We start from the raw sequence: 27,721 nt of genomic DNA on the forward strand, positions 1-27,721 counted from the left end.
CTTCACCTTTTTTTCTAAAATGCTTCTATCAGCTGGATCCCTTCACTCTCGCCATTGCAAGGGTGAAGGAAGCCTGACAGGTGTCTTTCTACTGTTCCTGGTCCTGCTCCCCGTACCATGAACGAATGCTGTGGGGTTTCCTTCCTGGTGTCGTTTGTATATTGTTTGTTGCCATGCGCTTGTTGGACGAATGCACCTCGTTAATTCGTGCCTTTGTACACTACATTTAATGAGCATTGCTGCCATTAGTCTTAAGATCGTGACTCGTGGTCTTACTTATTTTCTTGACAACGAAAGTATTTGTTTATTAGAAATGCCATAAAACACGGTTGGTTTCTTGTTGGTGAAAAGGACATCGGGTGTATCATTCAGATCGTAAGAAAAGACTTACTTCTTTCTGCCTAGGTTCCTAGATAAAGAAAAAAAAATAGAACAAATAATTTTGGGCGATCCCCGTGGAGTTTAGCTGCGCAAAGTCGCGCGAGAATTGCGATAAAGTAAGGAAATTCCGTATCTCAGAAGAAAAAAACAGGAGAGATAACGAAACGAAGGTAATAAAAAGCAGACGTTATTAGCTAGATAAAAGAGGACGGGCACCCACCCTTTGCGATAAAATCAGCGGCTGCGACGTTTAGTCTTATCTTAGTTTGTGTAATTGCTCTTGTCGTTGCGAGAATCGCCGCTTTTTGTTGCTGTTATCAGATCCAGAGAAAGCGGGAAACACTTTTTAGATCTCTGATCGCAAATTAATGTCGGACAGCAAAAGATACACACACACGAGTCCTGCGCCACACACACCCACTCTCCTAATTTGGTTCTTTTTAATGAAATTTGCCGTTATCTTCGAATTAGAATCGGACTGGCTTATTTAGGGGGGTAACCAGTAATCCGTGATTGTTTTGTTACAGATTAAACAGATGCGGGAAAGAAAACAGCAACCGATAAGGCGTCGAACAACAGCGGGCAAAAAGAAGAAACGCTTGATAAACCACGAGGAAATGTAAATACGGCAGAGAGCGAGTTCAGTCTTTAAAAAAAGGAAAAATAATTAAATTAAAACCATTGTGTTGGATATACGGATCTCTCTCTTTGGTACTTAAAATACTTAAAGTGAAATCATTCCGGTTTAATCCGATAGGCGTCGCTGATGGCATTAGTAGATAGCTATTTCAGCATTGCGTGTTAAGTTCAAGTTGAGAATTTCCAAAACGTTTGCAACCGTCATATTCAATAAAGTTCATTTTCTGGGGGGTGAGGGTCTGTTCACTTTAATATGGTTACCAACACATATAACCTCAAATGAAGCTTCATCAGGCTGATGGAGCGTGTGTCTCGGAGAGGTAAAGTCAACTGTGTCCACCACCTAACTCATAAGATTCCGTCGTTTGATTGTGTAGTGGAAGTAAAACGAAGATTTCATCAACTATCCTTTCAGGAAGGATACGTACTAACAACAAAGTACGCCATCCTGTGATCCATCCAAGTGGCTTCGTCCAGTATCACACAGCCATTTCGCTAAAGCTGGGAAATGCATTACAGCGAAATGAATTAGCGCACTGCTGGCCAACTTGATAATGTCGATGGAAGGGATGTTGGCGATAAGAAGAGAGGAGTAATAACCTCATTCCGTGAAAGTCGTAAAGTAGTGCGTAAAATGGTTTGAGACGTGTATTCTCCCATAAATGTCTGCTTATCGTGTCGGTGTATGCTGAAATATTACATCGCTGGAAATACCTACAAAGTTGTGGTATTCGGACCTTAAGATCATTGTTTTAGGCATAAGTCGAATTCCAAAGGAAAGTGCCGTCTCTTCGCCTTCCCCCTTTTCATCACGTATGATGTTCCAGCATCTCACCTTTATATCACAGTCAAAATTCTAGATGTAGTTATTGATCAATGCAGTTGAATCTCGTTATATTTTAACTCTCTTTTCCCGAAGGATACATCCCATATTTAATGGTGTTTACTTTTTTGAGTTGTGCATGTTAGATATCGTAATAAACGCCATTCCTGTGGAGTGTGAATATAATCGATTACTGCCAGAGACTCTGAATGAACTCAATCCGCTACTGTTAGAGATGGCGATATCATAAAACCAGGTGCATAACGAAGTCCTTCCGTTAGTAAGAAAACAGTACCATAAACTGCTTCTCATAGTGTTTCTCTAAGTCCACCAATCCCCCCCCAAAAAAAACAATGCCATTTACAAGATGTTCTTCTACCAACACTAATACATTTGAGAAATCTGCTGAAAGCTATCCATCTATTGGTTGAAACAACAATAAAAAGAGTTGGCAGACCGCAGCTACATACATTGTATGGGTGTGCCCAAAATCCGAATGGAAGCACCAAAATATAAAACTTCATTACAGGCATCTTCTGTTGTAAACGAGCATTTGATTCATTGTACTTCGTGCGTTTATTTTGCTAAATTCTAGCATCCCACCATAAATTACAACACCAAACATACAATGTTTATTACAATTTACAGCGTTATACAAAAAATAAGCTACAGCCATTCAAAAGTATGGAACAATGTCCGAAGTCCATCCGGCTCACTCTCACAAAGATAGCAATTGCAGTCCACCTCACATTTTGGCAGTCCAGGACTTAACAGCACAAGGAGCTGCCCAGTCCAGACGATATCAACCCAACACCACAAGGAGATGCTTATAGAATAATAGCTTTCCTCCTTCTAGAGGTCAGGAATGATGTTATTTAAGGGTAAGCAGTCCACCGTTAATCGGAACGGTACCGCACGTCCTATGCCTACCCTAATCGATTAAGACTTCCCTTTTGATAGCCAAAAGTCAACTTACACATATTCCGCCATTGACCTCCAACATAGTTCTAAACGTAATCAAACCGATGTCAGTCATTTTTTCTCCAGTCTAATCACCTTATGAGATGATGATTGGTAAAAGGTCAATTTTCATCTGAATTGAGATCGGTGAAGTAGGAACAGAACAGGTATCCGGGGCAGTTATTTGCGTAGGACGTTATATGTCAAACTGAGATTAAAACCAGAATTGCAATGGCAAAACAATCTTTCAAGAATAAACTGTCGTTGATTATACAGAAAGATATCACAGGAAATTAGGAAGAAGATAATAAAGATCTGGTCAGTGGCACTATATGCAACAGAGACATGGATTCTAATAAAGAGAGGCAAAAAGAGACTTGAGGCCTTCGAGATGTGGTGATGGCGCAGGATGGAAAACATTAAATCGACTGAAAAGATGTCAAATGTGGAAGTATTAAGACGTGTCCAAGAACAATGGAAAATTCTAGGTAGAATAAGATCAACTAGACTCAAATGGGTAGAACACGCAATTCGAAATGGTGGTTTGCTTCCGGATGCCATGGAGGGGGACATGGAGTGAAAACGGACTAGGAAAAGACCAAAAAATACCTTAATCAGGACGTTGCTTAATGAAGCACTACTTCGAAATTTTGAGGAACTCCAACAAACGGTACTGCAGAGACAAAGATGGAGACAGCTCATCAGAATAACTGATCGCTCACAAGACTGAATTACTGATGATAATCATCTTGGGTGTGCTCCAATTGAGGAGTACACATCTTATTCGAAAAAACTTCAAGTCAAAAGACTGAAATGCTAAATGGAATTACTATTGTATTCGTATAAACTTTTATAGTGTTCGGAAAAACAAATTATAAAACTTGAAGTAATCTAAAAAACATTGATTTGCATAACGCCAGCCGGGAACTCAACAAGGCAGTGACAGTAGCTGGGTGATGGATTGCCAGATATTATTAAAAACAGGGGACATATAAATTGCATTCAGTTTTAAGGGAACTTCAAATGTCCTTTGGATTTCGCTTATCGCTTCACATAATGTAAAGAACAACGTGTGCATTGTCAGTTAAACTCTCATTGGTATTGCAAAATCCAACAGCCCTCAACGCTCCATTCTTCCCCAATCAAGAAGTCGGCAATTCGCGACGCATTTCCTTTGGGCTTAAGTACTCCAGGGACATAATAGAAACTTGCCCAACACCTTTTTTTAATGATGCCGCGAAGGAAGAAAAATCAAGGGGTTTATTATGCATTTCTTGTTAATATGCATAAAGCTCTCAGCTCTCCTAAAACTTCTTAAACTTTATTTTGAACTGCACTTCTTAAGTTTCGCGCGCAGATACCTGAAGGGATTACTCTAATGACTGCACGAAATGTATGACGACACCTCTCTTAATTTCGTACGGAAAATTCGCACATCTAGTCATACGAATCTCCCTCCGGCCGTAAGATGACTTCATAGCGGTTGTTATGAATTTCCTCGAAGAAACTTTGCACTTAGGATGAATAGGAACAGCCTTAATTGAAGCGATGTAAGAGGGATTAACTCGTACCACCGGAGGAACATTGACCTCGCAGAAGTAACCCTAAACCAACTGTTACCTATTGCACCACGGTTGGGACAAGCGAAGCAAAGCGCTCACCAGCTTTGCCAAATTAGCACGCGCTAGTTAATTATTAACAAGATCCCCGAAAGGATGATCTGGTAAGAGAGAAGGTGCTGATGGCAGGGCATTGTGGGACACTTAAGCAAAAATGAAAGTTCATTTTTCAAACCGCATATGCGTATTAGAGAATTACAAATGACCTCTATACCGCGGCTATATATAACTTAAGGAAGCCGCTATTATCTGCGTCTACTTAATCATGCAGATGGATTTTAGCCGTCTACGGAAAGGTTAGCGAAGTAATAATCGAATAATGTTTCTCTTAAATTGCCTAAATCTATAACAAAATAATCTAGAAGATCAGAAAGGGGTTATTACTGGCCCGTTACCAAATTAGGGTGAATAACATCAGTTTGAGACCAGAAGAAATTTCCATTTGGACATTCCCTCTCAATTGTTCAGACAGCTAATGGAAAAAAATAGTAAAGTACGCTATTTTTTCATTAGCATGTGATTTATTAATTTGTAAATAATTATACATCATTAATATCTTTGAAACGGCATTAAAAAAATGAAAGGAATGGAAAATTTTAGACTAGACTTTAAGGTAAGGTAATTATTGGGAAGATATTTTGGTGTGTGCTCTGTAGAGAAGCAGACATTAGAAGCGAGCCTTTTACGGTTGTATAGATCCGAATGGAAAGTTATAGGCAAACAAAATGCTGCCCAAATTTATAGCTAGACACTGACGGATTGGCCCCGGGTGCCAAGCGATTCTAGTGCGTTTCTCAAAGCGTTTTCAAAAAGAGCTACTCGGTGGTATTTACCATCAAGCAGCTCTTTTTGAAGCAACTATTTATCAGTCTGAACTGATATTGTATGAAATCTTTTAGCAGCATCAGCATATGTACGTTTTGACATCAGTTTCTATTTTTAGTTTCAAACACCGTTTTCTTGATTTCTATATCAGAGTAGCTCTCTCGCACTACAAGAAGTAAGCAGAATACCAGAAAGGAAATCCACCTTTCTGTTTCTTTTTCTATTAGAACTAACTTACTAACTCAGCCGCTTGGGCATCTCGTGGCACATGCTCCTGCCTCCGCGTGGCGGGGCCGGAAACCTCTATGGTAAAGCAAACCCCCAGGGCCAAAAGGAGCAAAATATGGATTTCAACAAGTTTCCGCCGATTCAGAGAGCAAATCCAAATTCAATGGATTTGCACCAACCTGATGATGAAAGAGACCAACCAACAGAAAGAGACTGAAGACGGATGCTTCCAGAGTAGAACATCCAAGTTTCCTGATCTTGCACTCTTTAATAAATGAGGCCATAGGCAATCTATCGCCATTTCTCATACAGAAGTGTCTGGAAACTGTAGCAGGTTCCCCGAAAATGGTGAGACATCTTAGATCTGGCGACCTACTGGTTGAAACCAACAGCACCAAACACTCTGAGTCCCTTCTTAAACTCACCACATTCGGTGGAATTCCAGTCAAGGTGTCACCACATGCTACACTCAATACCTCCAAAGGTGTCATCTCAGAATGGGACCTAACCTAATGAATATCTCAGAGGAGGAAATTGTAAATGAATTACAAGATCACAAGTTCACACAAGCAAAAAGAATTATGCTGAAGAAAGATGGCGAACTTATCCCAACTCTCAGCATCATACTGACATTTAGTTCACCAAACCTACCTTCATCGGTGAAAGCCGGGTATCTGAACTTCTGCATTTGCCCGTATATTCCAAATCCAATAAGATGTTATAAATGTGAGAAATTCGGACACTCCCAAACGGTCTGTCGTGGTGATGCTGTATGCCCTAACTGTGGCTCGAAGGAGCATGCCCAAGCTGATTGTAAATCACAATCCTCACTCTGCCCTAATTGTAAAGGCAACCACCCAGCCTTCTCTAAAACATGTGACCAGTGGAAATATGAAAAGAAAATCCAGAAGTACAAGATAGAAAAAAAAAGTCTCATTTTCAGAAGCAACAAAACAAATGCAGCAACTGATGCCAAAACATACATATGCTGATGCTGCTAAAAGATTTCATACAATACCAGTTCAGATTGATACATCAATACCCCCAAGCATCTCTATTTCTGAATGGGCTCGATCTATACTCTCTTCCGTACCTCAGTCCTCAAAGCAACAGACTTCAAACAGATCTAGTAACACGCCAGTCACGATACCACCTGTTGCTCATGCAACTTCCGTAAGACCTACTCAAAGAGAAAACTCTGATCCCGTTAACAAACAGCATGCTGAATTTTCTTCCGCTATGGACACAAATGAGACTTGCAATAAAGAAGAAGATGATACCATTCTGGAAATCCATCCAGAAGACGAAATAGGTACCAGGCCTGTTTTTTCAAAGAGAGACAAAATGAAAGTTAACCTCCTAAAACAGACTTCCAAAAAGCAGACAGACATAGCCTCTCAGTTTAAATCCAAACAATGAAAAACATCGTCCAATGGAACTGCAGATGCTTCGCAGCAATATTGACGACATCCACAAAATAATTATTGAACCATAATCCAATTGGAATCTGCTTACAAGAGACACATTTAACACCTCAGTTGTCTCCCTCGATAAAAAAGTATGCTCTTTTTCGGCAAGACAGACCTACTACCACTAATGCTCATTGGAGGGGTAGCCATACTCGTAGACTCACGAGTCCCTTCTAAACGGATTCCGCTACAAACTGCTATTGAAGTTGTTGCCACGCGAATAGCGATTGGCATTACTCTAACACTGGTTTCTATCTACCTGCCGCCCAGTTATCCTTGTACCTTTCAAGAACTTGAAGATATCATTCTGCAGTTGCCAACCCCTTTCTGTTTATTGGGCGACTTCAATGGACACAATCCATTGTAGAGATCTCCCAATGCAGACGCGCGAGGACAACTCATTGAAATGCTTGTCGACAGACAAAATCTAACCATATTAAATACTGGCTCACAAACTTATCTCCACCTCCCAACAGGAACAGCTTCTACAATAGACCTGTCTATCTGCTCTACGATCCTCTTCCCTAGTATTGAGTGGACAGCTCTAGACGATTCTCTCAACAGTGATCACTACCTACCCAATAATCTGTAAAATACAAACTTCACACTGCATAACTTCAGAAACCAGCACAAAATGGAAAATTTCCAAGACAGATTGGGCAAAGTTCGTGTCTCATGTATCCTTCGACAATCAGGCTATTGAATATCATCCAACTGACAAAGCTGCCAACCATATTACAAAACAGATCCTAGCAGCTGCATCTATTGCCATCCCACAATCACAGTCAAGTATCCGTAGAAGCAGAAGCTATTGGTGGAATGAGGACTAAGAATGCAAAAAAAGAAAAAAACCGTGTTTTCAATTTATTCCGCAAATACCCTACCACTGCTAACCTTATAAACTACAAGAAACTTAGAGATAAGGCCCGTTACATTATGAATAAAGCAAAAAAAGACTCTTGGATTCGATTCGAAACTGCAATTAATAAAAATACTGACGTAAGAATTATATGGAGAAAAATCAGGCAATTAAATGGAAAATCCCCCCCCCATTGTCCTCCCCACTTATCACCTGGAATGGGCTGGAGCTGTCCACTCCTGCAGAGATTGCAGATGCTGTAGCCACAGTATTTTCACAGTTATCTGAATCGACGGCATACGAACCATCGTTTCAGAAGATTAAGACTTTAGTCGAAAAATCCCATCTGAATTTCAGAACCAAATCCTTTCTACCGTACAATCAACCACTCACTATGCTAGAACTTCAAGAGGCTCTATCCACTGCAAAGAACAGCGCTGCTGGCCCTGATGGAATATACTACATAATGCTACAACACCTAGATAATAAATCACTATCTTCGCTACTGACCTTCTATAATCGCATCTTCATGGAACATTCATTCCCCAGTTCCTGGAGTCAGTCTTTTGTACTAGCAATACTCAAACCAGGGAAAGATCACTCTATTCCTAATAATTATAGACCCATTTCTCTCACCAGCTGCTTAAGTAAATCCCTAGATAAAATAATACACCATCGACTAACGTAGTACCTCGATTCCCAAAATATGATACCCGATAATCAATTTGGTCTCAGAAAAAACCGTTCATCCCTGGATGATCGGTTTTTTTCACTACTTTGACACCACTTGGCGTTTTGGTATCCTCAGAAATCTTCATTTCCTGGATCTGAGAGGTCACTTACCTTACACTTAAGAAATCAGCCTATCAATGTTGTGAACAGCGTTCGTCTTCTTGGTGTGATTTTTGATACTAAATTGAAATTTTTAGAACACATCAAACATCTACGCACTGTCTGCCAGAAAAAAATGAACTTGCTAAGAGTTATCTCTTCTACATCATATAGAGCCCTAATCAGATCTCGCCTTGATTATGGTGCCCCGGTGTATGATTCTGCTAAGGAAAGCGTGCTAGCACGGCTTGCCCCTATTCGTCGTTCTGCTCTCAGGATTGCTGTAGGTGCTTATAGAACATTGCCAGTACAAAGTCTTTATATCGAAGCCCATGAACCCCCCCCCCTCAGACTCAGGAGAAAGATGTTACTCCTGAACTATGCGGCCAAAATTCAAAGTTTAACTACTTACCCCATTAGGCCAAAACTTAATGATCCACAGCTCTCAATGCACTATAGAAATAAACCTAGGCAATGATGCAAGTCTTCCAGAATTTTTCTGCTTCCTAAAAGGGATACAGCTATATGATCGCCTGTGACATGATTCCATAATCACCATCTGTGGCCTCCATGACGTTGATAGGCGCAATATGGCCCTAGTAGCCCTTGCGCCAGAAACAACAATACCAACAACAACAAATGAAAGACTTCATCTAAAATACTTTTAGGTAGTTATTTTTCGTGTATCGAAAACGTCTGCTCCATTGTGCTCAACAGTTAAAATGTTCCGAACAAAAGCAGACGAAAACCAGCAGAACAGTACTCGACAACAAAGTAGATATTTCTGGAAAAGCAAACACGCAACTTTTCTGTGACGTCATTGATACAAACTTCGGAAATGCGCTGCGCTCTTTGCGGATTCAGATGACAATTCGAATAATAATAATAGATGGTTTCATTATCTACACAGATTCAACCGCAATTAGCGAATATTCTGAAACAGTACAACAGAAAGTTTTACAGTTCCATTGTAGAAAAGACAAAGGGCGCCTGAAATGCGGGCAATATTTGCAAAATGCAACAACTTGAAAGGGAGGATTGTGTCCGTTTGCTATCATTAATCGTCTTCCATCAGTATAGATGTTATCGGTGGCAAGCGTAACTGAAACAGATCAGGAAACCGTTAGTGACAATATGCACGCGTGGGGGATATGAGATTGCGGGAACAGCGCGAGATAAAACTTTTGGGAAACGAGGCTATCATTGTTTTGTTGATGGCTGTTCGGGTTGAAGCATCTGATGAGTCAACAATCGATTGCTTTTCAGAAATTGCATTACGAAGGGCACACGCTGGGGGCGGAGATTTTTAACAATACGTTCGGTGTTATCGCACATAATCTTCCCAAAAAAAATGCTAAATTAGGATTATTCTGTTTTATCTCCTTGTAAAGGCAAAAGAGTTTTATCTCGTTTTCTGTTATCTGCCTCTGAACTACCCCCGTCATTGTGAGGGAAATAATGTCTTGTATCAGGAGGGTTTTCTCTTCGTTTCTCCCTTTTTTTTTCATATAAATTAACGAATGGTAATTTTCTTTGTGAACAAAATCGTACATTTCCCAGATAAAGCAATATTATCTTAACTATTCATCTTAAGCGAATTTTTTCTCTTTGGAAATTAAACTGGAGATGGATTTTTAAAAGTTTTCAATAGTGGTAATCCGATACTGATCGAAATCAAACCAAAATATCTTTAAAATATCCATTATGCACTATCCTCTTCCAGCATTGGGACACTGAACAAAAAAAAAACTTCTCATCAGAAAAAAAATCGCGTATGACTCTTCCCATACGGTTCAGAAAGCGTCCCAGCTTTAAAAAGCCCTCCATCCCCAAGAAGGTTATTGACTCGTGTGCAGGCGCCTCCGTAGCCAGGTGGGAAGGAGCAGCAGTGCGTAGCACACGCTTCTTGATTAGACCGGGGTTCGAGTCCGTCACCACCAAATACGGAGGATGCGGAAAGGTCAGGGAATGACCACCGCATATCATGGAGCAATATGGCCTTAGTTGCTAATGCTCCTAAAATCCAAATAACAAATAACGACTCGTGTGCAGGAACATTCTCAGGGACACTTTCTTCACGTTTTCGAGACTGCAACTTTGCTCTGTTCTTCTCGTTAGGTTGTGGTAAGTGCTCTGCTTGATCCAAAACGTCTTTTTTTGGGTGTAAATTGTAGTTCCAGCTTTCCAAAAGGTATTATTTGGATTCGGTTCTGAGCTTAGGACTGGATCTGCCGGTATTGCTGCCCTGATCAGCTGCGTGATCATGGCAATCCTATGACGTGTTTCACAAGAAATACTTAATGGAATGGATCCTGTGAAAGAGACCATGATCTCTTTTTATCGTGTTATTCTGTCCCATTGAGCTACCATTGAATGCGCATGCCTTTACCATCTTAACCCCATCACAGAATTCGAAGATCAAGTTAGAAAAAGCAAACTGTATATTGTAAATGGTGGTTGCATACATCCATCTGAAAGCAACGAATCCCATGGTCTGTAAGAGTTTATCACCACGTGGTGTCGCTGGAATACTGTACTAGTATTTAAGTGGAGAATTCTTCCACGGAAGTGGCCCTCAGAATTATCGAATGTGCGCCAAAATTGAATTTGCTCAATAAATTAAGGACTTCGTATACTGAATTTCAACAGAATCCATTCAAGCAGCGGGGTGCTGTCGTGTAGGTACGCTAGGGCGGACGGATAAATCGATGCTAATAGGTGCTTTCGTATTCTTTCAAGACACACCTAAAAACCATCCACGCTTCCCTTCCCGCTTTTTCTCGCTAGCGCAGCAGTTGCCCTTTCAACTCGCCGTTCTTGTTAATAATTTACTTATTCGCTCGTAATCCGAATTAGGCAGATCGCTAAAGGGAATAGATCAGGAGCATAATAACCAACTCACCTTAGCATTCTTGTAGATGTGGGGAGAGGCAGACAGTGGAAGAAGTTCCTACCAAGCAACGTGTCCATATTGTTTGGCAAAGATCTAAGGGAGAAGAATCACCCTCTGGTATTGGTGCTTTAGGAGGAGTTGCTGGAGTTGAACAGCTACTGTTTATTGTATTTGCTAATAATTAAAATGTTTACTTTCTGTAAACTTAAAAATGGATATTTTTTCTTGTAGAGCTGATTACGCAGTTCACTTTGATCTTAAGGAAAAGCAATGTTTTGTTTTATTGATAGAATTCAGTTTTCATTTTTATTGTTAATTAGCGTGGGATTAAAAGTCATTATTACGTTGCTCTTTAGTCACAATATTTTGTTTTTTATGACGTCATACGCGTTATTGTTGTACTCAACAATCTATGGTAATATATAACCTGTTAAGTCACTTTGATTTGTTGCCAAGTATTGTAGGTGAGTCGATGCATTTTCATTATTGACTAATAATAAATTGTTACATCACGTTTCATTGTTGGCTACAACATTTTATCTCTAACAATTTATTGTCAGTCCAGTTTGTTTTTAATTGCTATCTGTTCTGACTGTGGAAATTCAAATTCGTAAAAAAAAACAGTAAATGGTATGTGAATTAGTTGTGTTTAATAACTTCTAAAATTAATAAATATCATTAATTAGATATATTTATAAAAATTATTGTTATGAAATTTTTCGGAATTTTTTTGTGCATCTATTAGTCTTCAATTTGCAACTGTGTTGTTTTTAATTCCGCCTTGCCCGTGTAGACATCCATTTAATTTTTTTTTTTTTTTTTTATATTTGATGCAATTCTACAAAGAATGCATTCCTTCATCAATGAATAATGCTCCAAAATAATATATATATTCTACCCGGGGGGAGTTGTTCGTGTTGTATGACTGGCCACTCCGCCTAGTCCACTCCAGCAAGCTGGAATCGACTAGTTACCATCCCTGGCACTTGGAGCCGTGCCAGAGATCTACCATCTAGCATAGGTAAGTTCAGCATACAAATCTGGACCTACTATAGTAGTGTGTGTGTGTGCGCGCGCGTGACGAGTAAGGAAGAAGGAAAAAGTAAAAAAAGAACTAGTTTAAAAGAAAAATAGGGAAGAGAATATAGAAGGACGAGAAGAAGAAACAGAAAAGACAAAATCCCCTTCCAAACCATCCATACTGAGCTGAATCCATTTTCAAGAAATGCCAAGAAAGACTAACACAATCTGTCTTGCCCGTAACAAACTCCAGAGCCTTCTGAAGTGATGGACAGAAGATACTTCGTCCAGAATGTGTTGCACAAGTTGGTTTTGTACTTCTATACGCACAATGGACATAACAATGTCCACCTCTTGCACAGTGCGAACAAATTTCACCTTCTGAGTAACACCGTCCATCAGTATGTGCGTATCGTAGGCAACTATAGCACATCGTGGTGAGATATCTTCTAAACCTATACGCGCAACAGCCAAGATACATACAACCAGAACGCTCCAACATTTTCCGCACCTTATGACTCACAATTTTTATCGAGTTCCGGCCCTCATCCGACCTTTGGACTCTTGAAAAGGAAACCGTGCACTCCTTGAGAGACATCCTTCCGAATTTATTATTCGGAAGGATGAGTTTCTTCCTTCCGAATTTCGGGAGGAAGGTACTCAAATTCCTGAATTCCCTTTTCATCATTAAATACCATAATTCTTGGCATGTTACTCTTGTAACATGCCAAGAATTATGGTCCTTCAATGTCCTTCGATCGTACATTGGTTTCAATCTGTTTAGTATCCTTGTTCGTTACATATTTCATAATTATTTGCCCTCCCTGGAACATGGTTGAGCATTGGATCGAGCGATAAATGGATCACCCTCTACAAATGGGTTTACGTATGCGTGTGTTAAGCGCCAAAGCAACGAAGTTTGTGCGATGTCATAATATTGAATCTGTACTTGCGTGTATTATTCAGTCGGTTTGTTGTTTGCTGGACGAAAAAGTCTAGTTTCCGGGAGGGAAAGCACGCATTTCTCTCATGAGACCGTATAACTCAGCCACATTGTGAGAAATCCCATAAAAATTACAGAAATATCTTCACATCGGATGATTTCAAAGACATCTATTTTTGTAGAATAGTTTATTGAAAAGATCTTGCGAAGATGATTCATTGGCCATTGGCTTCTGGTTATAAACTCTGAACAGGGAAGGTGCAAAAGGCACCTGAGGATGGATGGGATCAAGGCATCCATCATAACACTTGGCAAGGGCAAATCAAAAGCGGGAGCTGCGCCTTAATCTAAATTGGATCTGATCAAGGCTCTGTACAAGTGCCGTAGAGCAAATATTGGTCAGCGCCCCAAGCTTTAGTTGAAACTGAGTGTGGACTATTGCACCTGCTTCAAGCGTCAGACCGATCATCGGTCCTGAATTCGACCTTCTAAAGTGAATGAATTTGAAATCGGGTTTTCCGTATGCCGAATATAGGTCCCAAATTTCAAATTAAAATAATCAAAACATTTAATATTTAGATTTGTATGATAAAGACGTCTACTGTACAAAGAATTTGGGCAATTGTGTATGAAATCAAAGAAAGCTGATACGTATTTCCTCCCGGATTTTTAATAACAATTGAAATACGAGCGTTTCGAAAGTTCGTGGCCTGAGTATGAGCGGCTTATTTGCGGATTCTGGCAACACGTTTCTTTTCGACATGGTCCCCTTTGAAGTTCAATGCACTCTTGTCACCGATGCTGCAGTGCGCTGATTCTAGCTGCGAAGAAAGTTTTCTCTACTGATGCCAGGAACACATCCACCGCAGCAATGACCTCGGCGCCGGTGAGAAAATGGATGCCGTATTTTTTTAAAAAAGGAAATAAGTGAAAATCCGATGGTCCTAGATCTGGTGAATATTGGGGGATGGTCTAAGATTTCAAACCTGCACTCATGCAAGGGCAGCCATGGCAATGGCAACTGGGCCTGTCTGACCTTTATGGGAACCAAACCAAAAAAATAAAAGGAATCGACTTGGCTTCCTTCTCATCCATGGTCACAAGTCTTGCAAATAGCATGAAGTGTAAATGTGCTGAATCTACTAGAAAACGATTCAAATGTTTACTTGTCTTGACAACTCTTGTGCGTTTTTGATCTACCGTCAACAATTTTGGGACCCGTCATGCTGATACCTTTTTCTTAGCTAGAACCGCTGTTATTTATATGGTACACACGTTCAGATGAGGTGCCTAAGACGCTGGCAATGTGCCAAACTGTCAACTCATCGATCACTCATCACAAGATCATGCACGCTGTCAACAACTTCGGATTGTTGACAGCGTGTCCAGCATTGCAGGTCTTCCACAGAGTGGGTCATCTTCGGGCTTTCTCTCCCTCGTTTAAATTCTGCTGCCCACTTCTGAACAGGAAACGGTATCCTTCCCTAGTGTTATTACCATGTTCGTTAGTCCCTTTTTTTTTTTTTTTCCAAATATTGGATGACTGCCCATCTTTCCTAATTCATATAACTTTGTTGACTTCAGGACCTCTAGTCAAAAAAATGATAATTATAATATTTAAATCGAAAATAAAAGAAATAATAATCGCCAGATTTCTAAGTCCGATTTGAATTAAATTTGGAATTGTTGAACAAATCTCCCTAAAAGAACCAAACATAAAATTTCATAAAAATCCGTCTACGGGGACTCAAGCTGCGTCACATGTGGACGGACGGACGTGAAGAAGAATGATGGGTTAATTACCCAAGAGGTTACATATAGTAAAGGAGTAGTATTATCCTTTTGATCATACTTCGGATGATAGAACAAAAAACTTATAGAACTTATAGCACCATTCACCTTAGTTTCATTTATCTTGAGATTTGAATGTAAATAAAAACGGAAAAATCGCTAGAACCAATTAAGATTTGCCGGATAGATACTGCTCACGAAAATTTCCCTAATATGGTCCCTCGGTCTTCTGGAGGTGATTAGTCAGTGATCCAAGTGGAATGAGACACAGCAGAGATTATTATGAATTATTATAATCATATCAGCTCGGTTCTCGATATCTGCAGAATATAATGGATCCAACGGCACAGAAAAATACTCTGTAATACACTTCGTGAAAAAATAAATTCGAATCTTATAATTACTCTTAATTGCACTCATAATCTCGATGTGAAGTTGCCAGTAAGTAGCGAATAGCGTGAGTCATTAGCAAACAGAAATAGTTGGCCCCTTTTTATCTTCAACGGTAATTAATAAACTGGCAACTTTTGATAAAAATATAGAAAATATTTTATAATGAAAAGAGTTGCTGTGAAAGCTGCGGAAAAACAACTTTGAAATGTTCCTTGGATGCGCGCAGTTGCCACTTCTAAGAAATATTTGGTCACTCCTGAAATTGCTCCAGTTCATTTATTTTTCCACTAAGAACAGTTTGGGTGGTAAATAAAATCCAGAAGACTTTTGCAACACATTAACGAAAGCGGATAAAATTTATACTGTTAATTAGCTTTTTCTTTCTTTTTTTCTTCCTACTGTACTTGCGCTTTTTCTAAAATCTATTTTGCCAAGGAACTGCAATAAATGTAGGCATCTTTCGAATCTGGCCTCTTCTGCTACGACTTTAAAAAAAGAAAAAAGAAATTGGACTTTGCAAAATATGTCCAAAATCGCATATATTTTTGCTGCAGCTTGTGATAAAAGCTTAAACAGTTGTTAAATGACTATAAATAATTCTGGAACAATAATAGCTATATCATTTTGAATTTAATTGGACACAGGAACATATAATGTAACTATAACCAACTCATTGTAAATATCAACAAACAAATGAGCTGTTTTGTTTCTTTCTTTATCAGTTTACGCCATTTAACAAGATATGCTACCTTGTTGCATTGCATCCAACGGATTCATCAACTTGGCCTCAAATCAATAGCCCTGGACTCATCAGGATTGATATTCAATCACAAGACAATACGTCCAAGGAATTTCACCAAAACCATCTCCATGAGCAACAAAAATTCGCACATCAGGAGATTTATGCGTGTTATGCACCCTTAAAATCCCTTGATGGAAAAGGGAAACTGACTAAAATCAATTTAGTCCTGTGCATTGAAACATTGGAGCAATGTTTGCTTCAACACAACAACGGCGAGCTCACAAATTCTTGCAACACTTGGAGAAGGAGATTGGATCATGGTATGGGATGCTCTCGTCATTTGGACTCCAAACGTTGGCTGCAGTGGCAAAAACCATCAATACCGGTTCGGTAGTACAATAAAATTTTGAAAAATTCCATGGTTTCTGCAATCTGGCAGTCTAGACCTGAATCCGATCGAACACCTTTGGGATGAACCCACGAATCAGGGTTTTGGCCAATATTCATCTTCCGCAGCTGAACTGAAGACTGTAATTGAAGGAGGAACAGACACAAATCGCTGCTGTCGCTACAAGGAGCTAATCCAAAGTGTTCCACGATCGATCGATGTTTGGTTCCTTGCCAAAGTCCATCCATTCTTCTTCATCTGTTACGTCCCAAGGATTCTGTTCGTTGCTGTTGTTAGCTTTCAGCTGCAACAACGACTTAAACAGTATTAAAGTTGCATTATGTCTGTACAAGTGTGTGCTCACGATGGGGGAATTTCTCCCTCCGCCTGAAATCGGCTAACTACAGCATGGTTATATTTACCTTGGTTCTCGTAATTCTCCTCCTACCATGCCAAAACCACCAGCACCTTTGACTTGTCAATAGAAAGAAATCAGAATTCTGGAAAATCATAATCGTTGACCACCAAATCTCCAAATCCCGATAGAATATCTGCACTTGTTCTTTGAAATCTGGTTCCAGGGTTAATTCTCACTCAGTCTCGCGCTTCACAGGATAACTGGTATGTTCCTTCCCTCTGCATGGAAATTTGCTCGTATCTAGCCAATTCCTAAGGGCAGCAACAAATCTCTTTCGTTTTCAGAATTATAAAATCAATGGAACCATTATAAAGTACATGCCAGTATCTGCATTAGGATATTTCATGGATTTATACGCATCAGTTGTACTCAGGCACATTATATAGATATGAATGCATATCTAAATATGTTTTTTTAAGTAAATAAAATCTCTCGGGCGTTTACACGCATATTTTCCCTTTAAAATGCGCAGATTGATGAGATCATCTCCGACTTAGGGACCATCACGTATTAATTCATCAAATTTCTGCAGGGACTGCAGATTTGTAGAATTATTCCGAAGCACAGTACGAAATTGCGAAGAAATGAGTGAACCAAACAAAGTAGATTGTTAAGTTCTTTGATAAATGGGTCTGCGCGGATGGATTATGTACTTGTAGAGGGTCGTGGGGGGATGGGGGAATGCTTCTTGTCGTTTGAGGAACGAAGTAAGCCTTACCGGGAAACTACTGGGGCTTCTCAGAAGTGGATGTAATGACACGATTATTCGTGGAAATGCGTTCTTCGCTTCCTCCAAACAGATAGCTCGCTTGTTACAACTGCATGATGAACAGCCACAAATTCTGAATTAGACAAATTTTCCATCAACCGCCTGGAGACTATTAGAAACTTAACGGAAATAAAAAGAGCAACCACAATCGCGTTGCTCGTGACAGGAAAGCAAATCCCGTTTGATTGGAGACGCTGCGAGAAAGAAATATGGCATAATATTTGGTTAGCGACGTGGAAAGGAGAGAGATTAACATGAGCGAGATAAACGCTTTGCTTGATTTCACTGGCCACTGCTTCTGGAGCGTTATGGCGAGGAACGGTTTGAGTGCGCGTGTTTTGTATGTGCGATACGATATCCTGTTAGCGTTAATCATACTTAACCTTGCTTAAATCGCCATCGGCTCGAACGCAATGAGAGCAGATGGAGGTGTTGGATGGAAGGGGGGAGGGGAAGGAATCGATACCGTATGGATGGACATAGTACAAGCGCGAGAGGAGCCGGGGGAAAAAAGAAAAAAAAAAAAAGTCTTAAAGTTTAGCACGTGATAAATGGCTGTCGCTCAATGCTTCCTATGACGTCATCATCCTTTAATTCTTCGCTGGTTGACTGCCCGCCACCACTCTGTCTGCAATAATGATCCCACGTCACAGCGATTCACGAGGATGCTTTAAATCGCTGTTCAAATGGCAAGCTGGCATACAGTAGATTAGGAGATTAGAGTGGTTTTAGAGGTGATATCACGTGCAGTCGCGTGCCTCCTCATCAGTGCACCGGTCCAGAACATGCGCTCAGAAGCACATTCACCCTCTCTCTCTCTCTCTCTCTCTCTCTCTTTCTCTCATCGTGCGGGATTTAGGTGCATTTTAAAAGTCAAGCTTTGACTAAAACATCGTGATAAATTGACTTCATCAGCATCTTAATCCCCTTCGGTTCAATTTGGGTCTAAATGTCGGTTTACGCCGATGCCTTCACTTTGATGGTTGATGCGGTTATCATCCGTGGACTTTACGCCGCTGACCCCGGCCAAGACACACACACACACACACACACACACACACAAAAGGTAGCAATGGCGAAGTTCAGGCAGTATCGTTTTAAATTTCCCTGCTGGATATTTAAGCGATGTTAATGATAATAAGATGTGTGCATAAAACATGCAGCGAGAGAGCCGTACTTGAGGTTATGAGATTTGGCACACGTGGGATGGAGTACAACTCTCCCCGCATCGGTGCTCTTGCGCCACTAATAATTTCCCGGTTACCTTACAGGGGCATGCACGAAAACCATCGTGCCAAAGCTGCCGGATCAAAGTGAGCAAACAGATGTTGCAATAGAAGTTTCTAAGTGTTGGTAACTCATCTCCCTGAACTGCAGCGGGCCCCTGAGGATGAATGACGGGAAAGCAGCGAGGAAAACTTAGGAGCAACTTTAACAAGTCTTTTCGAGAAACTGTCATGTTACTCTGAGTTCGAAACCAACAGAGATTTCAAACGATTTTCGTTTATTTTCGATGCCCAATTTTGACTTTCTCTTCTCGTATAGATAGGTAAATATTTGCGATGGAAAATGCTTGTTTAGACTTTCTTTCTGTTTTTTTTTTTAATAATCGTCTTTGGTGTGTATTATGCAAATCAGACAACGCCAAAACCGCATTATTTTTGTACTGCTTTTTGCAATATCGAAACTCACGTTGCGGTTTTGTTTACCGATACAAAAATTGGTTAACTATTGTTCACTATTTATTTAATACGCATACTGCACGGAAGAGGTGGAAATCCGAAGGAGACACATCTGAACTGTAAGGGAGTGGAAGATCCAGGATATCCTAACCAGAGTGTTGATTGTTAGGATGATTTTGTGGCGGTACAAGTTGATGTTCGCTTCTTGTCGGATTTTATCTCGAAAATGACGCGGTTGTTCAGAATAAGCTTCTAAATTTGTTAATTTTCACGTGATACACACTCTCTAGCATGTGCTATTTCTGTCTCTGCACCCCAAGGCGGGGTTCTCTCCCCTAGTGCTATGAGATTGAATTGGAACTTCGGGCCTTCTCAACATATCTCTCTGCATTCAATCTCCGTATAAATCCAGCCAAATTTGCACAAATCGTCTACTCATTTAAACCACGCTCGACACCCATCATAATCTCACTGGATGGAGTTAGAGTACCCCTCCTGTATCATCATTCTGACCTTGGAGTGATATTTGAAAGTGTGTCCTTTTCTGACTACATCGATGAAGTAGCAAAGAAATTTTGCTCTCTCAAATGGGCGTGCGAACAACACCTTTTCCACGTGAGTGATAAAGTTTGTTGTTTGGTTTTTAGGAGCATTAGCAACTAAGGCCATATTGCTCCGGGATATGCGGTGGTCATTCCCTGACCTTTCCGCATCCTCCATATTTGGTGGTGACGGGCTCGAACCCCGGTCTAATCAAGAAGCGTGTGCTACGCACTGCTGCTCCTTCCCACCTGGCTACGGAGGCGCCGGGTGATAAGGTCCTCCTCGCAAGATATGTGACATCGCACATCTTTCCTGCCATCCTTTATGGAGAAGTATGGACATCAGCAGCCCTAACAAACATAAAATCTGTCTACAGTGAAGATTTCTGATACCTAAAATGGGCCACAAACTTTGTCTCCTTCCAGCCATTGGAACCACCAATATGGCAGTTGCGCTCATGATTCCACCACTGAAATTCTTCATTCAGGACTAGCATTTTTGCCTTTGTGCTGCAGATGGTGACGAATGGACCTCAGATCCTAACATTTGGGATATGTGTGTGGATAATTCTTCTACCAAACCGCCGCCCACTTCCTCGCCTCTGTACAATAGATACTTGCCTAACCTTGGGATGTTGATCCTACTTAAAGAGATGCTACCCATTATATATGCAGTGGACGATGAACCTCTCGACCTAAGCAAGGACATGACGATGAGACTTCAGCTATTGAGTTTCTTGTATGCCCAATCTCAGCGGTAGACCTCAGCATATATTTATATTTGTTTTCCTTTTGGATTTATAATTGTATTACCCAGGCGTTACCTTCGTCCAATAATGATGATAAGAAAAATGACTGACTTCTGTATTTGGCCGTGAAGAATGAGGAGCTTGTTTGCTAGACATCTACAACTGTCCATAAACTCATTGCGCCACTTATTATCAGTTTTACAACACAGCATCATTCCCAAACTCTATTGTAAATCTTGTTTTGATCCTTCTTTCACCAGAAGTTTGATTACACATCCTTTTGCCCCCCCCCCCTTCTTACTAAGATGGCGCAAAATGGTATCCACTTTCCATGGTCGCCATCTTGCGGTATTATTAAGCGCATGTGCGCAAGTACGGTTAATTTGAGGAGAGGATAAATATTTTAAAAATTTTGTACTTTTGATTATTATGTGGACCACAGTCATTTTCTTTATTTAAAAGAATATTATTTAATAATTAAATTCTTAAATAATCTTCTAAAAATGATGGTTGGTCCGTGAAGGCTATAAAAAAAGTTTAAATAAATAAACAAAAAGTTATATAATTTAATTAGTTAAGAACTGCCTTTGTAAGTTAATGGACTTTCCCACATTTCACTCTTTTAAACGACACACAGAAAAAGTTAAAAGTTGGTAGAACGTTTCGAGTCTCTCATCCCTTTTTTTTTTCCTATAGCAGTGCCCCTGTGGGATTAAAGTTCACTTATGAAGTCCTGAGTAGCTCTTGAAATACAAGCATTAAATTCGTTATGGTAAAAATAGTCAAATAATTAGTTGTTATGATCGAAGGATCAAATAAGCTTACGCGTATACCGAATTTTGTTTTTCTTCTCTTCTGCTCTCTCTTTGTGTTCGCTTTCTATCTTAATGAAAATTAATGTCAAGTCACAGGAAATTTATAAAAAATTTCGATGGTAGTTTAGTTCACAAAAGGGGAAATCGTTGGTAATAGTGCTGCTAAACAGAGCTTTTAATTCATTCTATTAAGTGCCACTCGCTTCCCTAAAAAATATAATAATTCCTTATGAAACTTAGTTCAAAGCAAACTTTTTTTTTTCATATAAAATAATCGTATGTTTCAGAACCAGATCGAAGATTATCATTATAAATCATGCGCTCTTCTACAAATATGTGAAATTCCTTTGAACTGCATCTTTCATCGTAACTTATTTCCTTTTTAGACGAACTCAAACGTATATCTAGAGGTGAGGTACTTGGTCTTTTTGCACAGAAACCTTCCTTTCAAGTGCCCTGCCACCACAACTTCCTTAACCTAGTTTCAAAAATGAAATACGGAATCGGGATATTGAATTTTGAAAATACCTATTTAGCCACAGTTGAGAGGGGATTCGTACTTGCAAGAGCACGAATTGGCCATACGCATCTATTTTTACTGTTAGGAGAAGATCCTCCACTCTGCTCGCATTGTAGTTCCATTCTTACAGTGAAGCATATTATCAATGAGTGTGCGCATAACCATTCAGCTAGAATCGCATGTTTCAGAAGAACCATGGCACAATAATCTCGAATTATTTTGCCCTATTGCAGTATTGCTTGTTTGTTTGTTGTTGTTTGTTTGTTTGGTAGTTATTGGCGCATCGGCTTCTGTGGCCATATTGCACCTCCCAAGGTTTTTTGCAGTACTTTGATCCAAGCCCGAGGCGGGATTCGAACCCGCGACCTTTGGGTTGCCAGGCAGGCGCTTTACCCACCCGGCTAGCCCGGTCGGCGCAGTATTGCAATTTTTGGCTGATGAAATGATTTCTTCAGATTATCTATAGTCGCTTTTAGAAAAAATAAAAGGTGCCTGAATATATTTGCGTATAGTATATTAATACCAAAGAAGTAATCTTGCACTTCATTTTATCCAAATAACTTTTAAAAATTCAAGCTTTTTAATAAAAATAATTTAAATAAGGAGCGTAGCAGCGATACATTTTTTTTAGAAACGAGCTTACATTTCGGGCAGAATGCCACAATGACAAGCGCAGACATAAACGTATGTAGATAAAAGGCCTGCATTGAAGAATAACTGAACGAAACAAAGGGAAAATAGTTAATTATAATGAAAACGGCTTGCGTGAAACTGATAAATGGAACTTAGCATTCCAATGAACACTGCAGTGTACGTACCAGACAGTGTTTGAGGTTAAAGAAGTAGTTTATTTTCTTTCCCTACACAACTTTAATGTTTTGTTTTTCTTCTTCAAAAACTCTCAACTGTTTTACGCGTACCTTAAATATTTTTCATCCAGAGCAGCTCTGATTCATACTTTTAGCACACACGCCTGTTAGCCTTCGTCTTCTCACCCACAGCATTGGGACTGAACTCAAAGAAGAGAGAGAGAGAGAGAGTGATTAAGACTTGAGGCCTTTGAACCTCTCGGGAAATCACGCGCGTTGCGAGACTTCCTGTAGAGTCAATTCGCGATCGTGCGGTTATGGTCGGCGGATAATTCCGGGCCGACTGCCCCCATTGAGCAATAGCACTTCTAATTTACTTCTCGAGCCATCCAATCGATCGTAAGGCCGTAGGCTCGAGCGTCATTTACTTCCGGTGTATGTGTGCACGAAGGGGAGCAAAGAGACCGGGGGAAAAAACTAGGAATTCCGAAAGTTTTGGCTAGTTTACACACCAACCTTCCTTTGCGGTAAATAGACATACGGTGGCAAAAAAAAAAAAAAAAAAAAAGGTAGCTGGTAGGTAGAGCTAATCACCTGGGTCCTATGCTCCCTCTTTTCCTGCCCTCGTTGCTTCACTGTTTTTCTTTGGAAAGAAGCGATATCTTAGCAAAGGTTGGCATACTTAACAGTGGAAGAAAAGGCAGGTTTTTCTGGCAGTGGAACCTTATGAATAATGTTGTACTTTCTTTCTTTTTTTGACATAGGTAGTGTTGAACATAATCACTCTGTTGTAAGTAAGAAACATCGAACTACGAGGACAGAATAAATGGAACGAATTTCTGAATGAATCAGAGAATAATAATAAAAATAAAGTGCAGTCTATTCGGTTTAAAATTCAGCCATATACAGTATCATGAGAAATATTGATATTAGATATGTCTTATATAATTATTAAATTCCAATGCTTTTGGTGGGTTGTCTATTAAAAAGATGAAAATTCGGAGTACCCGGAAGAACTTCTCCTTCGGGCGGAAATGGGACTGTAGTAGTAATCTATTGGTGATTCCTCGCTTTCAGCTACACGTCACATTGATAATTAATATCTAAATTTAGGTACGACTCGTAATTTGTTTGTAGTATAGACAGTACTTCGAAGTATGGGAGAAGTTCAATTTAAAGGTTGTTGTTGTTGTTATTTGGTTTTTAGGAGCATTAGCAACTAAGGCCATATTGCTCCATGATATGCGGTGGTCATTCCCTGATCTTTCCGCATCATCCGTATTTGGTGGTGACGGGCTCGAACCCCGGTCTAATCAAGAAGCGTGTGCTACCCACTGCTGCTCCTTCCCACCTGGCTACAGAGGCGCCTCAATTTAAAGGGAAATTGGGCAAATGGAAATTTAAATTGGACTTTTCGAAGTACTCCCTATAATACGAGCAAATTACGAGTGGCGCTTAAATTTAGATATTAATTATCAATGTCAAGTGTCTCTAATGTCTCTGATATGTCACTAATGTCCTACGTTTGTTCAATTCTTCATTTAGCTTTCTGCAATTGCCTTACAACGGTGTCTTCGTGAACTTGAGCTGCATATAAAGTGCCCAACATCCTTGAATAGTAAACTACAGCATTTGCAGTTATGAATACAATAATAATGGGCTAATAAATGGTGTAGATGACTAATAAGAAAGCCTTTTCCCTGCTAATGTACACTATCAAGCAATATCTTGCATCTCTCCCAAGGGCGCTAATCAGTGGTGATGAACAGAAAGCATCTCATTTGAAACTCGTCAGCAGAAAGTCAGTCTTTCAGCTCCCTTAAACACAAGTCGACAACGCGAGATAAGATAGTAAACTTTGCGATAAAATATATCATTTTAACGCATGCGCATATCACCTTTTAAGAACGCAGGCTTCCTTTCTGATTCTGTTTACATATCAAAGCCTAATTTTGTGTATTTTTTTTAACGTGTTTCTTAGACATTTAATTAAAAATATTGTTTAATCATCTTTCTTTCTTCCCGTGACCTTTCGCTCAGAATTAAAAAAGCATCTACCATTTGGCACTGCGCTCTGATTTCATTATCTCGTTGATTACCGTTAGCTTATCAAGCAGAGCCATTTTGTTCCACCTGTCTGATTATATTTATTCTCAAAACAAACTACGCCCTCTATCGGTTCGCTAACGTATTCGAGCTTAAAGCAAAAATATAAAAATATGTGGAACTTTCAATTTCACTCTCTGCTTTCAGTACGCCGCTGAATATTCAGTTAATATCCGATTAATTGCTCGCAAATGTGAGTGCGCGTGCAACCTGACGTTGATGAATTTGCCTCGGCGTTGGAGTCGAATTTATTTGAATATTGCTGTAGGGATTGATACACTTCTGTTTTCCTACAATGTCACAATACCCGAGAGTACCAGATGTTTCTATTGTTCCGAGCTTGTAGCACTAATCTCCCCTTCCTTCGGCATTATTATTCGTTCTAACGTCCTCTCTATGACAGTTTTATTGTCTTCTTGTCAAAGCACGTATTGAAAGAGATAAGGCCCGAGTTCTTAACTTATATGTTCCACTGAAGGTAGATAAACCCAGGAATGTTGTATCGCTGCTGGAGTTTGGTGCTTTATGAGATGTACTTATTTCTTCCTTGAATTAAGCGTACTGTTTTATCCACAGTGACGGATACCGAGTTGCCATTGGATACTGTCATCTATTATAAAAGCTACTCCCGCTTCACCCCTAGGGTAGATCGTTTCGATAAGCAGTCGGCAAATTCGAAAAGCGGTACATATGAGCGTTGTCAGTTCTATTCTCAACACTGAGGATATTTCGGAGTAATAAATCTTCCTCTTTTTGTCGTTAGGCTTATCTATTAGAAATATAAAAAATTTATTTGGAACTATTAAAATTCCTCGAATGCATATATCGCCACGAAACTAAAGAGAATATTTGAAAAGTCAGCGTCCAATTTCTTTAGTACACAAAGTTTTAAATATAGTATAGAATGAATAAATTTTCTGTTTATATTCCGGGTCAACCCGAAATCAGAGGAGTTTGCAAGATAAGGTAACTTGTTTGGAAATTGACTGCAGAGAACACGTCTAAGTCAAAAATTTCTATGCGGCTGCATAATCTTTGACGTTTGTTTATTGACTATACTTTATCTTTAGAAGCACTAAGTGTGACCTATGACAAAACATCAAGCATACTGTATAATAAACTTAGCGTTTTAGCAAGGTAGTCTATTGTGACATCGTTATATAATTCATCGTTCTCTGTAGAGGCATAACAAGTCTCCTGTCATGGTATTTTACTGACATTTTTGATTTCAGTAGAGTCTCACCCGCTCAGTTACCTCTTTGTCAGATATCTTCGAATTGAAATCCGACGAAAGCACATTGCTGCATCTGTTGTTATAGATCTAGTTCAGTGTACACTTGCGACATGCACAATGTCCTTCTAGTAATTCTTAAAGTTTTGGAATTACTAGAGGGAATTACTTCACGTTTAGGTTCACCCTTGCGAGTAGCCCACACCGGGTGGAAAAGATCTGAGTTCGAATCCTGTCAATAATGCGAGGAATTTTTATGGGTCTTTTTCACAATGTGGCTGAGTTAATTGGCCTCAAGCGAAGGTAGCATGGTTTTTTCTCCTAGAAACTTGGTTTTTTTCCCCCAGAAAACAGCAAATCAACCACAGAATACGCACTATTTGCAGACATATTATATACGGCGCAATATAACCTAAGTTGCTGATGCGCCTAAAACTCTACAACCAACTAACTTCAGGTTTAGTGACTACGCCAGCCGTCCTTTGTCTCTAACCAGCATCCAATCCACCGTTTTAGAAAGTGGCTAAGTTGATGTGCGCATCTGGCGATTGAGGCTTGACCGTTCCATTCGTGTCCACGTCCATTTAGGGCCAGTGAACGTGGACATCTTCCAAAATCTCGGCAGTTTGTGCAGTGGAAGTTCAGATAGGTGCTAAAAATTAATCGTTTATTGTAATGGGGGTATTTTATTCAATACATTTAAGGGAAACGTGTCTGCTTTCTTATTCTGAGGAGAAACTCTTAATCTCCCATCGTGATCTTGTGACCAACACACTGGAATCATCATTAAACGCTCTAAGGATCCAATTTAAACAGGCTTTGATTTAATCACTACCATAGTAAACCATGAAAATGTTCATTTGATCTTGACAACCTATAAATTAAACATGATAATAAAATTATCTGAGATCTGCAGTGATCACTTTTAAACACGCAGAAATAACAAAATGATTTTGATTAACCGAAACAAAGCAATATTTACTTATCGATTAATACATTCATTTCTAAATGGGCCACATTAAATACTATTTCTTTACTTTCAGGATTAAATCAAGGTTGGCGGATTTCCAAGGGACTGAGTATGTAGTCAAGGTATTCTTCGTTTCAGGAATATTTATTTATTAATTTAAAAATTTATATTTTTATATTTATTAATGATATTTCTGTTTTCAGTGATATCATGTTCTATATTTGTATAGAAATTATTAGAATTCTCCTCGAAATCAGTAAATAAATTCCTGTTGAAAGTTTTATTGTACGCCACCCCTCTCCCCCT

The 27,721-nt window shown here is 39.6% G+C and overlaps 1 long non-coding RNA gene across 1 annotated transcript in view; it reads left to right on the plus strand.

The window, feature by feature from the left end:
- The window catches only part of LOC150083248 (uncharacterized), a 120,372-nt gene extending 92,851 nt beyond the window's left edge, over positions 1-27,521 (plus strand). Inside the window, exon 3 of the long non-coding RNA XR_016547196.1 lies at positions 27,489-27,521. This is a non-coding gene — a long non-coding RNA (uncharacterized LOC150083248). The remainder of the gene's footprint in view (positions 1-27,488) is intronic.
- Positions 27,522-27,721: the final 200 nt, after the last annotated feature.

The sequence above is a fragment of the Mastigoproctus giganteus genome, chromosome 7, assembly GCF_048544385.1.
Source record: "Mastigoproctus giganteus isolate SK-2022 chromosome 7, ASM4854438v1, whole genome shotgun sequence".
Taxonomy (NCBI): domain Eukaryota; kingdom Metazoa; phylum Arthropoda; class Arachnida; order Uropygi; family Thelyphonidae; genus Mastigoproctus; species Mastigoproctus giganteus.